The 13,346-nt window shown below is 40.7% G+C and overlaps 1 pseudogene; it reads left to right on the top strand.

The window, feature by feature from the left end:
• Positions 1 to 582: 582 nt before the first annotated feature.
• LOC138836030 (attractin-like protein 1) lies at positions 583 to 13,032 on the top strand (annotated as a pseudogene).
• The last annotated feature ends 314 nt before the right edge of the window (positions 13,033 to 13,346 follow it).

Raw genomic sequence — 13,346 nt, 5'->3', positions numbered from 1 at the left:
TAAATGACATTGAGACTTCTATATTGCTGCTTTTCTAAATGCTAAAATAGCATTTATTTATTTATTTATTTATTCATGTATTTATTTTTGTCGTTCCTGGTGCTTGAACTCAGGGCCTGAGTGCTATCCTTGAGCTCTTTTGCCCAAGGCTAGTGCTCTACCCCTTTGAGCCACCGCATCACTTACAGTTTTCAAGTGGTTATAGGAGATAAGGGTCTCATGGGGACTTTTCTTTCCATGCTGGTTTTGAAGCAAGATCCTCATGTCTCAGCTTCCTGAGTAGCTAGGGTTACAGCCAAAGCAGAAGGCAGAGGAATCTGAGGTCAAACTGGCAACATAGTAAGACTTTGTATTAAAAACAGCCAGAACAAAAGATGACTATCAAATGAAGTGTGGTCCAAAGTATAAAGGAGCATACTTTTAGTCTTGAAGTACAAGTTGAAATTTGAATTTTAAATGTAATGCCTGTAGTGACAACAAATGAACTATCTATAGAATGTGTACAAAAGGAAATGTGATGGGAATTTAACTGTTCTATGATTTAAAACACATTAAACACAAAAGAAGATTGTTATGCAAGGAATGAGGAGCGTGGACAAGATGAACGACATCGGAAAATTAGCTATTAGTAATGACAGTAATTGTGATTAATTGTGCCCTCTATTCAATTAGCAAAGATTGGTAATGGTAAATATTTCTGACTTCCTTGTTCAGTCCACAAAGGACTTTAGAACCATAAACATGAACAGATTAAGAGTGAAAGGATGAAAATAGCAACCAAAAGAAAACTGTTTCAATACCAGTACATATAAGACATTTATGTATGTATGTGTGTATTTGTGTATGTATGTGTATGTATGTATGTATGTATGTATGTATGTATATATGTCAGTCCTGAGAACTCATAGCATGGGCACTGTCCCTGAGCTTTTGTGTTCAAGGCTAATGCTGTACCACTTGAGTCACAGCTCCACTTTTGGCTTCTTGGTATTTAATTAGAGATAAGAGTGTCATGGAATTTCCTGCCTGTGTTGTTTTGAACCACAACAACCCAAAACTGAATTCTGTAGAGAAGAAACAGGCAAACAGCTTTCAAGCATCCCTGGAAAGAATACTGCTATATGTTTGGAAAGAGAGCTGGGTAATAGCCATGAATTTTTAAAGAGAAAGCTATCCTGATGAGTGAAACAATCTTTTTCCTCAAAACAAAGTATACACTTTGTGAGATAAATATACAAATAGCATCAAGAGGCAGGATAGTTTTTAGGATTTAAAAAGATAATAACTGAATAAATAATATATTGAGGACATAATATAAACAAAGAACCCCAAAGTTTTTTGTACTTCATCATAGTTTTCAGACAAAACCCTATTCAATTTTAATTTTTCATGTAAAGGTTTTATTATATTGAGAACTACCTCTTTTTCATGTATATAGCCTTTTTCTTATACATTTCCTCTGTGTATATGTTGTGTGTGTGTGTGTGTGTGTGTGTGTGTGTGTGTGTGTATGTGTTTGTGTAAGACTGTCTTGAAACTTGAACTCAGGGCCTGGACACTGAATTTCTGTGCTCAATGTTAGTGTTTTACTACTTGAGCCACAGTTCTACATCCGACTTTTTCGTGGGTAATAGGTGATGAGAGTTTGAAGGAGTTTCTTGCACCAGCTGGCATTAAAAAGTGATCCTCAGTTCTCAGCCTCTTGAGTAGCTATGTGTATATAAGTGAGCCACCCATGCATTTTAAATATTACTTTTGAAAAGCTGGGGATGTATCTCAGTAGTACACGATGTGCTTTTTTGTGCAAGATCTTGGGTTTGATTTCCAGCCCCAGAAAAAAAATATATAATACATTGCAAGAGCTGTTATGTAAAGAAATTGAGAACATTTAGAACAGGAATTCTATGTCACATGTCTTATTTCTTGCCCAAGAACTTTCCTTAAAGTTACTCCCAGTGTGAATAACTGGAATCAGAGTAATGTTTGAGCAAACATAGCCTATCACTAATCTTTGGTTATAGATGTACTATTACATGCCACGAAATAGATAAAGAAGAATAAAGGTAGTAGGAAATGTGAAAACTTAAGGCAATTATGTTTCTCAACTCAAGGGGATAGAGAATTGTTACAAGTGGATGGTGTGCATTGCAGAACCTGCAATATAGAAATCACTTCTTTAGGAAACATTGTACACTATTTCTGGATTCCTTTTTCCCTCCCACCACCCCTCATAAAAAAAAATACCTTTGGACTTTGCATTCTAGAATGAGCTACAAACCTGGGAGCCATCAGTAAACTCCACCCCTCACTCCAACTTCCACAAGGACCCTAATGGTGGCACTGTCACATCCATGCCGCCCCTGCTAGTCCAGCTATTGATCCAGCAGGAGGTTGCAGCCCAATAAGGAATAAAGGACTTCACTCCAATCTCTTCCACCTTCACTAATATTAAAAGTGTATTGACTTTGGAATCAATCACTTCCCCTATAGTTTCTGATTACATTATCTGGCACATTATTTTGACCTTCCATTGAAAAGTTCTGTGTAAAAACAGAGGTTATACTATCATTTTGGAGTTTTTTCATGAAGATTAAGTTGGCAAACATATGAAAAGCTCATTGTTGAAAGCCTGCTCTGGAAATACTGACTCTGCATCTTCTTATCTATGTGTTTCCTGTAGTCCCCTGCATCCTATTTTATTTTTTCTCTCACTGTTGCTGTCTATCCCTACTGGCCTTTTTGTTTCTTTAAATGACTTTTCTGTGCAACAGAGTTCATTTAGTCCTTTGAATTTGTTGCCACTAGAGGGCAGGTGACATAGATGCATTACTACTCCCCTGATCACACTGGGAATGGAAGGATAGGATCACATTACCTGGGTGAAATCCATCATTCAAAATTAAAGAGACTTTAGAAACCACATCTATTCCTTCTCATTCTAAAGGCTGGAATGGTAGACATTTAAACAAATACAAGCATGTAGTAAATTCATAGTTGAATTGAAACTTATTCTTTTTTTTTTTTTTTGGTCCGGTTATGGGGCCTGAACTCTGGGCCGGGGTGCTATCCCTGAGCTCTTCAGCTCAAGGCTAGCACTCTACGACTTGAGCCTCAACGCCACTTCCGGCTTTTTTTTCTTTTTGCTTATGTGGTGCTGAGGAATCGAACCCAGGACCTCATGCATGCAAGGCAAGCACTCTACCACTGAGCCACTTTCCCAGCCCAAAATGAAACTTCTTTGTATAACTACTTAAACATAATTTTCAAAAGTCTATTTATAAAAGAGTAGGTAGGAGGGTAAGAAACTCTTGTCTGTATTCCTAGCTATGTGGGAGTCTGAGATCTGAGGATCCTACTAGCTAGTGGCTCAGTGGTAGAGCGCTTGCCTTCCATGCATGAGGCCCTGGGTTCAATTCCTCAGTACCACATAAGCAAAAAGAAAGAAACCGGAAGTGGTGCTGTGGCTCAAGTGATAGAGTGCTAGCCTTGAGCTGAAAAGCTGAGGGATAGCTCCCAGGCCCAGAGTTCAGGCCCCATGACCAGACCCACCCTCCCCCAAAAAGAATAAACAAACAATTTTGAGGTTATTTCTGTGGAGGTTTATGAGAATATGTTAATTAGATATGAAAAGGAAGTTCTTTGTGTGTGTGAGAAAGTGTGAGTGTATGTGTGTGTGTGTGAACTCATGATGTATGCACTGTCCCTTAGTTTTTCTGCTCAAGGCTTGTGCTCTACCACCTGAGTCATAATGCCACTGCTGGATTTTGGGTGGTTAATTGGAGATAAGAATCTTGGCTTGGAACTATGATCCTCACCTCTCAGCCCATTAGGTAGCCAGGATCACAGGCATTAGTCATCTGTGTTCAGTACACCAAGAACTTTTATCAGTGTATGTGATGCTGGGAATTGAATTACGGCTAGGGCCTTGCATATGCTATGCTAGTTCTCTAACCACTGCCCTTCATGGCCAGCCCAGGAGCAGTCTTAAAATTAAGAAATAGCAATATGCTTTGTGGTCTTCTACTTTCTATGAGTAGACACACAGAACAAACATAGCACAGAGCAGAATGCCTACAGCACACATGCACCATTTTGGTAATGTTCTGGTGCTCTTCCAGCTTTGGCATGCATGCTATCCTCTTGTAGATAAAGAGAAAGTTGAACAACAAAGATTTATTTCCCTTTTCTGAATTCTTTCCTTTGTGTTGCACACTACTGGGATCTGAACTATAGGCTTCACACTTTTTTTCTTCCTCTTTTCCTTCTTTCCTCCTTTCTTTCTTTCATCCTTTCTTTATTTCCTTCCTTCCTTCTCTCCCTTCTTCTCTCCCTTCTTCCCTCCCTCCCTCCCTCCCTCCTTTCTATCTTTCTTCTTTCTTTCTTTCTTTCTGTCGTTCATTTTTTCGTTTGTTCGTTGGTCGTGGGGCTTGAACTCTGGGCCTGGACGCTGTCCCTCAGCACTTCAGCTCAAGGCGAATGCTCTACCACTTGAGCCCCAGAACCACTTCCAGTTTTCTGTGTGGTTTGTTGGAGATAAGAGTCTCATGGAGCCGGGCGCTGGTGGCTCACGCCTGTAATCCTAGCTACTCAGGAGGCTGACATCTGAGGATCGCGGTTCAAAGCCAGCCCGGGCAGGAAAGACGGTGAGACTCCTATCTCCAATAAACCACCAGAAAACCGGAAGTGGCGCTGTAGCTCAAGTGGTAGAGCGCTCGCCTTGAGCTGAAGAGCTGAGAGACAGCGCCCAGGCCCAGAGTTCAAGCCCCATGACCGACAAAAAAAAAAAAGAGTCTCATGGAGTTCCCTGCCTGGGCTGGCTTTGAACCGCGATCCTCAGATGTCAGCCTCCTGAGTAGCTAGAATTGCAGATGCGAGCCACCATTGCCCAGCTAGGCTTTGCACTTTCTAGGCAAGCCCTCTGCTCATTGACCCATGTCCTCACTCCTTTAGCTTACATTTTCTTTTTGAGATAGAGTCTCACTAACGTTGCCTGGGCAGGTCTCAAACCATGGTCCCACTACCTGAACTTCCTGGCATGTGGGCATGCATTGCCCTGCTAGGCATGTGAATTAATCTCAAAATGTGTACCTTCTATAGCTTCTACATCTTTCTGTATAATATTTATACTCTTCAAAGCAATTTTCTCATAAGTTTGTCACAAAAAGCTACTAAGATGTAAAACTCTCCTGCCTGTCACACATTGCAATTTGAAGGAAAACATTTATCTAGATAACTGGAAGATTGCTGAACAGCAAAATGTAAGAGAAGAAGACAAACTAGTATCTTTCCATGGTACTAATCATCATGTTTTAGCATCTTAGTTTTAGTAGCTAACTTCTAACATATTTTAAAAGTTCTGTTAGCATTTGGGGAAATTTATACAGAATGTCAGGGACATTCAAGTAAGTGAAAATAGATCTGTGCAAAATACCAGGTGAAATTGCTCACAGAGATAGAATGTAGGAAAGAACGAGGAATGATTATGTTTTAGTCTGACTTGGCTTTAGAGTGACAGGATTCAGTTGACAGTAAAGCAGGAAGAGACCACAGCTTTGCCATAGAAGTGACCTTCCCTGTCATCCCTGCTCCCTTCACTGCCACCTGCATAACAGACAAAAATGACTTCCTGATGGGTCTTTTTATGTGAGAAATCACAAAATGATTATTGTTTAAAAAAAGAGAACTGGGCTGGGAAGGTGGCTCAGTGGTAGAGCGCCTGCCTTGCATGCATGAGGCCCTGGGTTCAATTCCTCAGCACCACATAAGCAAAAAGAAAAAAGCCAGAAGTGGCGCTGTGGCTCAAGTGGTAGAGCACTAGCCTTGAGCTGAAGAGCTGAGGGACAGTGCCCAGACTCAGAGTTCAGGCCCCTGACCGGACCCCCAAAAAAAGTAAAATTAGTTATTTTCTTTTTTATTGTAAAAATGCTGTGCATACGGTAACAGTTACATGTGCAGGGTAATGAGTACATTTCCTATTGAGCATTGTTGCCTCCTCCTTTGTTTTCCCCTACCATCCCTACCCTCCCACCTCCACAAATTTCCCTCCCCCTCTTCCCCCCCCCCACCAAAGTTGTAAAGTTCATTTTCAGCATAGTGTTTTGTATATCTCATTGTTACAATGGGTCAACCAGTATCCTTAATTAAGCATTTTGGTTTTTTCCTTCCCCACCCTAAATTAAAGACGTGTATATACAAGATGCAGGGCACCGACATCAAATACAGTGAAAACAGGTGTTATACAGTGAGGGAGAATCATAAAAAGAAACAAAAAAAAATCACATCGTACATTATAAATCCATTAGAAACAATAGCAAGAAAGAAAAATTATATTTGTGTGCCTATCTTGGGGTTCATTTCGCTGAACATCATCTTATATGGTCATATGTACATAGCTTTTGGTCTTTTCTGCTTATCCTCCATATGCGTTAGTTATTGCAAATAAGGGAAACCATGGGACCTATGTTCCTTAGGGTCTGGCTTACTTCACTTAATATAATTTTTTTCCAAGTCTTTCCATTTCCTAACAAATGGGTCAATGTCATTCTTTCTAATGGAGGTATAAAATTCCAGTGTGTGTGTGTGTGTGTGTGTGTGTGTGTGTGTGTGTGTGTGTGTCTGTGTGTGTGTCTGTGTGTGTGTCTGTGTGTGTGTCTGTGTGTGTGTCTGTGTGTGTGTCTGTGTGTGTGTATCACATTTTCTTGATCCATTCATGTACGGAGGGGCATCTGGGTTGGTTCCATATCTTAGCTATGGTAAGTAATGCTGCAATAAGTATACTTGCACTGGTTGCCTTAGCATGGCCTTGTTTGTGATCATTTGGGCAGATGCCCAAAAGTGGGACTTTTGGGTCATGGGGAGCTCTATTTGTAGTCTTTTGAGGAACCTCCATATTGTTTTCCAAAGTGGTTGAACAAATCTTCACTCCCACCAACAATGCAGTAGGGTTCCCTTCTGGTCACATCCCCTCCAGCATCTCTTGTTATTAGAGTTCTTGGTTATAGCCATTCTAATTGAGGTGAGGTGGAATCTCAATGTTGTTTTGATTTGCATTTCTTTTATGGCTAGAGAGTTTGAGTATTTCTTCATGTGTCTATTGGCCATTCTAATTCAGAGAAGTTCTCCTTAAGTCTTTAGCCCACTTATTATTGGGGCAGTTGTTTCTTTGAGGATTTGTTGTTGGGGATTTAATTTTTTGAGTTCCAAGTATATTTTAGATATGAGACCCTTGTCCATTGTATGGCTAGTGAAGATCTTCTCCTAATCCATGGGCTTTCTATTGATCTTGCTAGCTATGTCCTTTGCCATGCAGAAGCTCTGCAGCTTCATTCACTCTTATTTGTCCAACCTTTCTATGATTTGTTGTGTTTCTGGGTCTCTATTAAGAAATTTTCAGTCTGTGCCAAGGAGACCTAAGGTTTCCTATTCCTTCCTGCAAAGTTTTCAGGGTGTCTGCTTTGACTCCCAGGTCTTTGATCCATTTGGAGTTGATTCTGGTGCAGGGTGATATATAAGGATCTAATTTTAGTTTTCTACAGGTGAATAGCCAATTTTGCCAGCAACATTTAATGAAGAGGCTGTCTTTCTTCCCTTCTGTTTTTTTTAGCTCACTTATCAAAAATCAGGTGAGTAGAGGTATGTGGGTTCATTTCTGGGTTTTCAATTCTATTCCATTGGTCCTCAGGTCTGTTCTGGTGCCAGTACCAAGCTGTTTTGATTACTATGGCTTTGTGATAGAGTTTGAATTTGCTGTTGATAGTTCTCCAGCACTGTTCTTTCTGTTAAGGATTGTTTTTTCTATTCAGGGTATTTTATTGTTCCATATGAATTTTTGGATTGCTTCTTCTATTTCCTTGAAGAATGACGTTGGACTACTGATAGGTATTGCATTGAATTTGTAGATAGCCTTTGGAAGTGTTGCCATTTTCACAATGTTGATCCTTCCAAACCAGGAGCATGGGAGGTTTTCCAAGAAAAGAAAAGGTGAGAAAAATGAGAAAGAAAGAAAAAAAAGATCAAAAGTTCAGTAGAGCTAAACAAAAAAACAAAAAAATAAAAAATTTTTAGAAAGAAAAAAAAAAAAAGAAAAACACACGCACACATATACCCCCTAAAATAAAAATTATAAGAGGAAGAAAAAAAAATTACTAGAAAACAATTTTTTTAAAAAGGTAAAAATTAGAAAATTTTTTAGAAAAAAATTTTATAAAAGGTACAAAAAAAAAAGTTCTTTGATTTTTTTGGGAGGGGTGGTATGATCCTGTATCTCCCTTGTGTTCATAACCAGCCTCTTGTTGATGTCTCTTGTCTGCTTGTGGTGTTTGATTTTCCTGTGGCTTGGTTGGTTTCTTAAGTCAGTTTGTTTGAGTAGGCAGAAAAATACTCTGCTTTACCCAGGATTTTGTGATCCTCCTCCCAGGCTAGTTCAATGGGAGGAAGATCTGCTTTGAGTATGGCAAAAGAGGGAGATGGCTGTTTCCTCTGGTTTGGAGATGCTGTGATGAGGCTAGGTTCTGGGTAGAACTGAGGCCTTTCAGCAAATAGTAGCTTTTCCCTGAGGGGGCGAGCTTGTGAGAAACTCACAGAGCCCAGCCTGGAGCCATTCTTAGGGTTTTTGTTTACCGAATTTCAGTTGATTATCAAGACTGCTAAAGGGAGGGGCAGCCTCTGGTTCTGATTACCCAGTGAAGAAAGCCACTCCTAGGGCTGGCAGCCGGAGCTGGGTGACTTTTCCCTGGGTGGAGCTGAGTCTGGCAGGTCAGTTAAGTTCTTGTGACCTGCTAAATGACTCTAGTTTTCTTCCAAGGCCTGACTTGGAGCTAGCAGCTCAGCCGGGCCTTTGTCGGTATCCAAGATGGAGATCTCCGGTAGTGGGTTGGGGAGGGGTGGGCTTCCCTCCTCTGCTCCCTGAGAAGGAGTGAGGACGTCAAGCTTCTACTCATGCCGAGTCTTGGTTCCTGGGTCATGTCTGGTCTGCGAACTGCGGGATGAAGATGTCCACTCCTTGTCAGTTCTTGCTGGTGTTGAGTAGAATCTGCATCTGGCTCCTTCGTCCTGGACTCTCTGTGTTGCAGGTACGGTGGCTACAGCCACCGCCGCTGCAGTCACAGCACGACTGCTGGCAAGTGCTCAGATCTGTCTGCTTGCCTGGATTTTCCCTCTCTGGCCTAACTCTGTACTGTGATGGCACACTTGGTGTGATTCTCTGGCTTAGGACTGTTCACTGGAACACTGAAACTGCTTTCTATGCGAGAGCTTGTTTAGCCTCCAGCTTCTCCGTCATCTTCCCGGAACTCTGGCTGTGCATTGTTATTGTTACACTTTTTTTTAGTGATGCTGCCTATAACCTAACTGGTTCCCATATGTTGCCTTCAATCAGTTCTTGCCCTAGCAATTGCTCTATTTTTGGGGTGTGTACCACTGGCATCTTTGTTACAAGTAAAGTGTATTGTGAGTGTGATACATACTGGAAGGGTGAAGCTTGTGATATTCCAGTGGCAGCAGCCCAGATCATGGCCAGAGAAAAGTGTGTGTCTGCAATGATCATTGGCAAGGTCCCCATTGCTCTTTGAATGTTCCTTCCACAGAGTCCTACTGAATTTTGCTGAACATTAAACCTTTCAGCCCTTCTGTAGCTAGGGCTTCACATAAAGCAGTTTTGCATGGGAAATTTATGTGGGTAATTGGTTTATATACCTTAACTATGGTTCTTTTCAAATGGACTTGAATTGCAATTTAGAAAGGAGCATATGTAATATCAGAGCTCTGGCAAGGGATTCTCTCCAGAGACAGGGACACTGTCTGGCCTTGTAGGAAAATGTCTTTAATATGTGGAGGCAGAATTGAAACAAATTATGGCAATATCACAGATAAATTATGGGCTTTTAACATATGCAAGTCAGTCTTGGAGGACAACTCCCATTGTTCTTGGACCTGGTCAGCAGTTTGCTATGGAGACACTTTCAGAACATATATGGAGCTGGACTGGAGAGATGTAATGATCATAATACCTGGGTATTCTGAAATGTATGTGTCTACGACAGCAGGCAGGAATGTCATATATCATCCAACACCTAGCTTTGTCCAGAAATGAAAGGAACTAGTGTACCAGGTAGATGCAGCCACATGAGTATGTAGGATGAAATACCAAATTCCATTTATGTTCATGGGGGCTATAAAGCATTAGCAAGCCATGGGGATGGATTGACAGATGATCTTGATATGTATGAAGTTACCACTAAGACTCAGACTAATTTGAAAGAAAGTGTGAAAACAGGAGTTATACTGCAGGGGAGGGACATACAAAGCAACAAAACAATCACCTTATAAATATGTTAGAAACAATAGCAAGGAAGAAAAACCCACTTGAGTCCTTATCTTGGGGTTCATTTTGCCTAACATCACCTTATCTGACCTTTTCCAAATGTCTCAGACATATACTAGTTATTGCAAATAAGGGAAACCATGGGACCTATGTTTCTTTGGGCCTGGCTTACTTCACTTAATATAATTGTTGGTATAATTTGGGGAGGGAAAGGAAAAAAAACAAATTGTTTAAATAGGGATATAGGTGGACCCATTGCAACAATGAAATGTACAAAATGCTATGTTGAAAAACGGACTTTACCACTTTGGCGGGGAAAGGAGGGGAGTGTAGTTGTGGAAATGGGAAGGCAGGGCAGGGATGGTAGGGGAAAACCAAATGTACTCATTACCTTGCTCATGTAATTGTAACCCCTCTGCACAGTATTTTCACAATAAAAAATATTTTTAAAAAGTGTGTTTTCTAGATACCTTCATTAACTGTTCTTCTCAATGGAGCTATGCTTATCTTTAGAGGAAATATCCATAATGACACTTGAGTAATGGTGCAAAATGTTTTTCTGACCAAAGCTTGTGATGACAGAAAAACATTACTGTAATTAAATCTTCAGAGACGTTAACAGATTTTGGACACTCTGCCATAGCCATTAATGAGTCCACATTTACATTTGGTAGATTTTTCTAGTGTATTCCGTAATGATATCCTTGTATACCAACCTCCAAATTGCAAAATTTCAGAGATGAAGAACTTTGTAAAAATGTTGGGCCATGGATAAAAAGGGTTTTGGAATAATAATACTCACTGTGAATCTTGGGAATCTGAAAATAATATTTTTAGAGGCAAAAGCTCTCCTAAAACAGCTGCTTCTGATGACAGATGCAATAGATAAGCAGAGTGTGCCAGCTGTGCTGCCAATACAAAAGGGAGCCAATGCTCTGATGACAAGAAACACATTTCAGCAAACAGTAACTGCAATGTGCCTGTCAGAAGAGAGACCAAATGTCCTGTGAGCAGATTTGTAACAAACTCACAAGCTGTAAAAGTCATTTACTAAACTTGAATTGCCAGTGGGTTCAGTGAGGAGAGCAATGACAGGCTTGGCCAGCTCATCTTTGTGCTATAATCTCAGTGGGAATCTTGCTTCATTAACAACTTGAAAGGAGGTGGACTTTGTACTGGATAAACAACAGAAATATACACAACAGAAAGTACCACCTTGGTTGGGCTGGGCTACATCAATATATCCCACTGGATATGGGAAGATACATTCCCTATAACAAATGGCTGGAGAACTAAAGGATTCTGGGTTCTGTGCTTGTTTACAAAGGGGTACTGAGGTAGGCTTAAGAGCAATTCTTACACATCTATGTCTGTGAAAGGTCTGTCATTAGTTCAAACCAAAATGTAAGGCAATGTCAAGATCCATCGTCTATGTCATCTTCCAATTATCCAAGCAACTGTACAAACTAGTATATATACAGCAGCAATACAAAGCCATGTGTTGACTATAATGCCTATGTAATCTTTTCCATATGGGCAATGTCTGGAGTGGCAAACTGTCACCCACTCTCCTCAAAATTGTTCTGCATTAAGAACCAGTGGACAGGGCTGGGAAGGTGGCTCAGTAGCAGAGTGCTTGCCTTGCATGCATGAGGCCCTGGGTTCAATTCCTCAGCACTGCATAAGCAGAAAAGGACGGAAGTGGTACTGTGGCTCAAGTGGTAGAGCTCTAGCCTTGAGCTGAAGAGGTGAGGGACAGTGCCCAGGCCCAGAGTTCAAGCCCCAGGACTGGCAAAAAAAAAAATGTTTCTGTACATCCAGAGGAATAAAAGGTGATCTGTGCTAATTATGGGACACTAAAATCATTATGTTGGCAATCCATTTAGAAGAACAAGTTACTGCAGCCTTTTGATGGACTATCAGTTTACCTTCAGCTTATTGTAGGAAGATGATTGCCACCACCTGCCACAAATTTCATAGCAAATCAAGAAGAAGCATGCCAAAATATGGATATTTCAGTGAACACGTCAAACAACTTTAATCTCAACATCCCAAGATGAATGGGTTCAGCAGGTAGAACAATACCTGGGGAAGAGACTCTTAGAGTTTACAAGACTAATAGAAAGGATTACAGAAATAGATTTTCCTATGAAAAATTTAACTTAGAAGCAACCCTAATATTACATACTATGTGTATGTCAGCAATTTTCCTTGGCTTATTAAGATACAGACTGCAAAAATTCTCACAAGACAATCCTAGATCTTGTGCCATTTTTGTCACCTTCCAGTTGTGTTTTATCTTTATTACTATGGCACCTGTGGTATAGAAGATCAAGCAAATTTGTCGTGTTCTCCATAGAAAGAGGTGTCCATGCTATTATTTAAAGGAGCTGCTCTAATAGCCAACTGTTCCTTTGCTTCTGGTGATGTAGAACCTGAAGTAGGAGCTAAACAAACAGACTTTCTGACAGGGCTATTAGATGGGCCTCCCAAACCAATAGCCATTAACCATATGCTGGAAAGGGTGCTGCTGTTCTGAATGTGTTTCTTTTTCTACCATGAGGATCATGTGGTGTCCCCCAGGCCTTGCTGTTGCCAGTGGCCTGATGGATATGTCACAACACAAGGCTTCAGAGAATCAAGAAAAGACTTTCCACAACCAAAATCAAAAGTATCTGTCCACCAGTCAAAGAACTCTTATCAGAGAATGAAAACCACTCCTACAGACTCTTTCCTGATTTATTTTGCAAATGGCTTGCATGGAAGCAGTTCTGTGGTCTAGGCATTCTCTAACCATGCAGAATCTAAATACAGTTCCCTCCAATTGGGCAATGTCCCACGTGGCCAAAGAATGTTGGTGAGTTTTTTCTTATTGCTAATTTTTTTTTTTTTTGGTCGGTCATGGGGCCTGAAGTCTGAACCTGGGTGCTGTCCCTCAGCTCTTCAGTTCAAGGCTAGCACTCTACCACTTGCGCCAAAGTGCCACTGCCCTTTTGTTCTGTAATGTGGTGCTGAGGAATTGAAC

Source organism: Dipodomys merriami, unplaced genomic scaffold (assembly GCF_024711535.1).
Source record: "Dipodomys merriami isolate MVZ:Mamm:240054 unplaced genomic scaffold, mDipMer1.0.p SCAF_10, whole genome shotgun sequence".
NCBI classification, from domain to species: domain Eukaryota; kingdom Metazoa; phylum Chordata; class Mammalia; order Rodentia; family Heteromyidae; genus Dipodomys; species Dipodomys merriami.
This window is presented reverse-complemented; position numbering and strand designations above follow the sequence as displayed.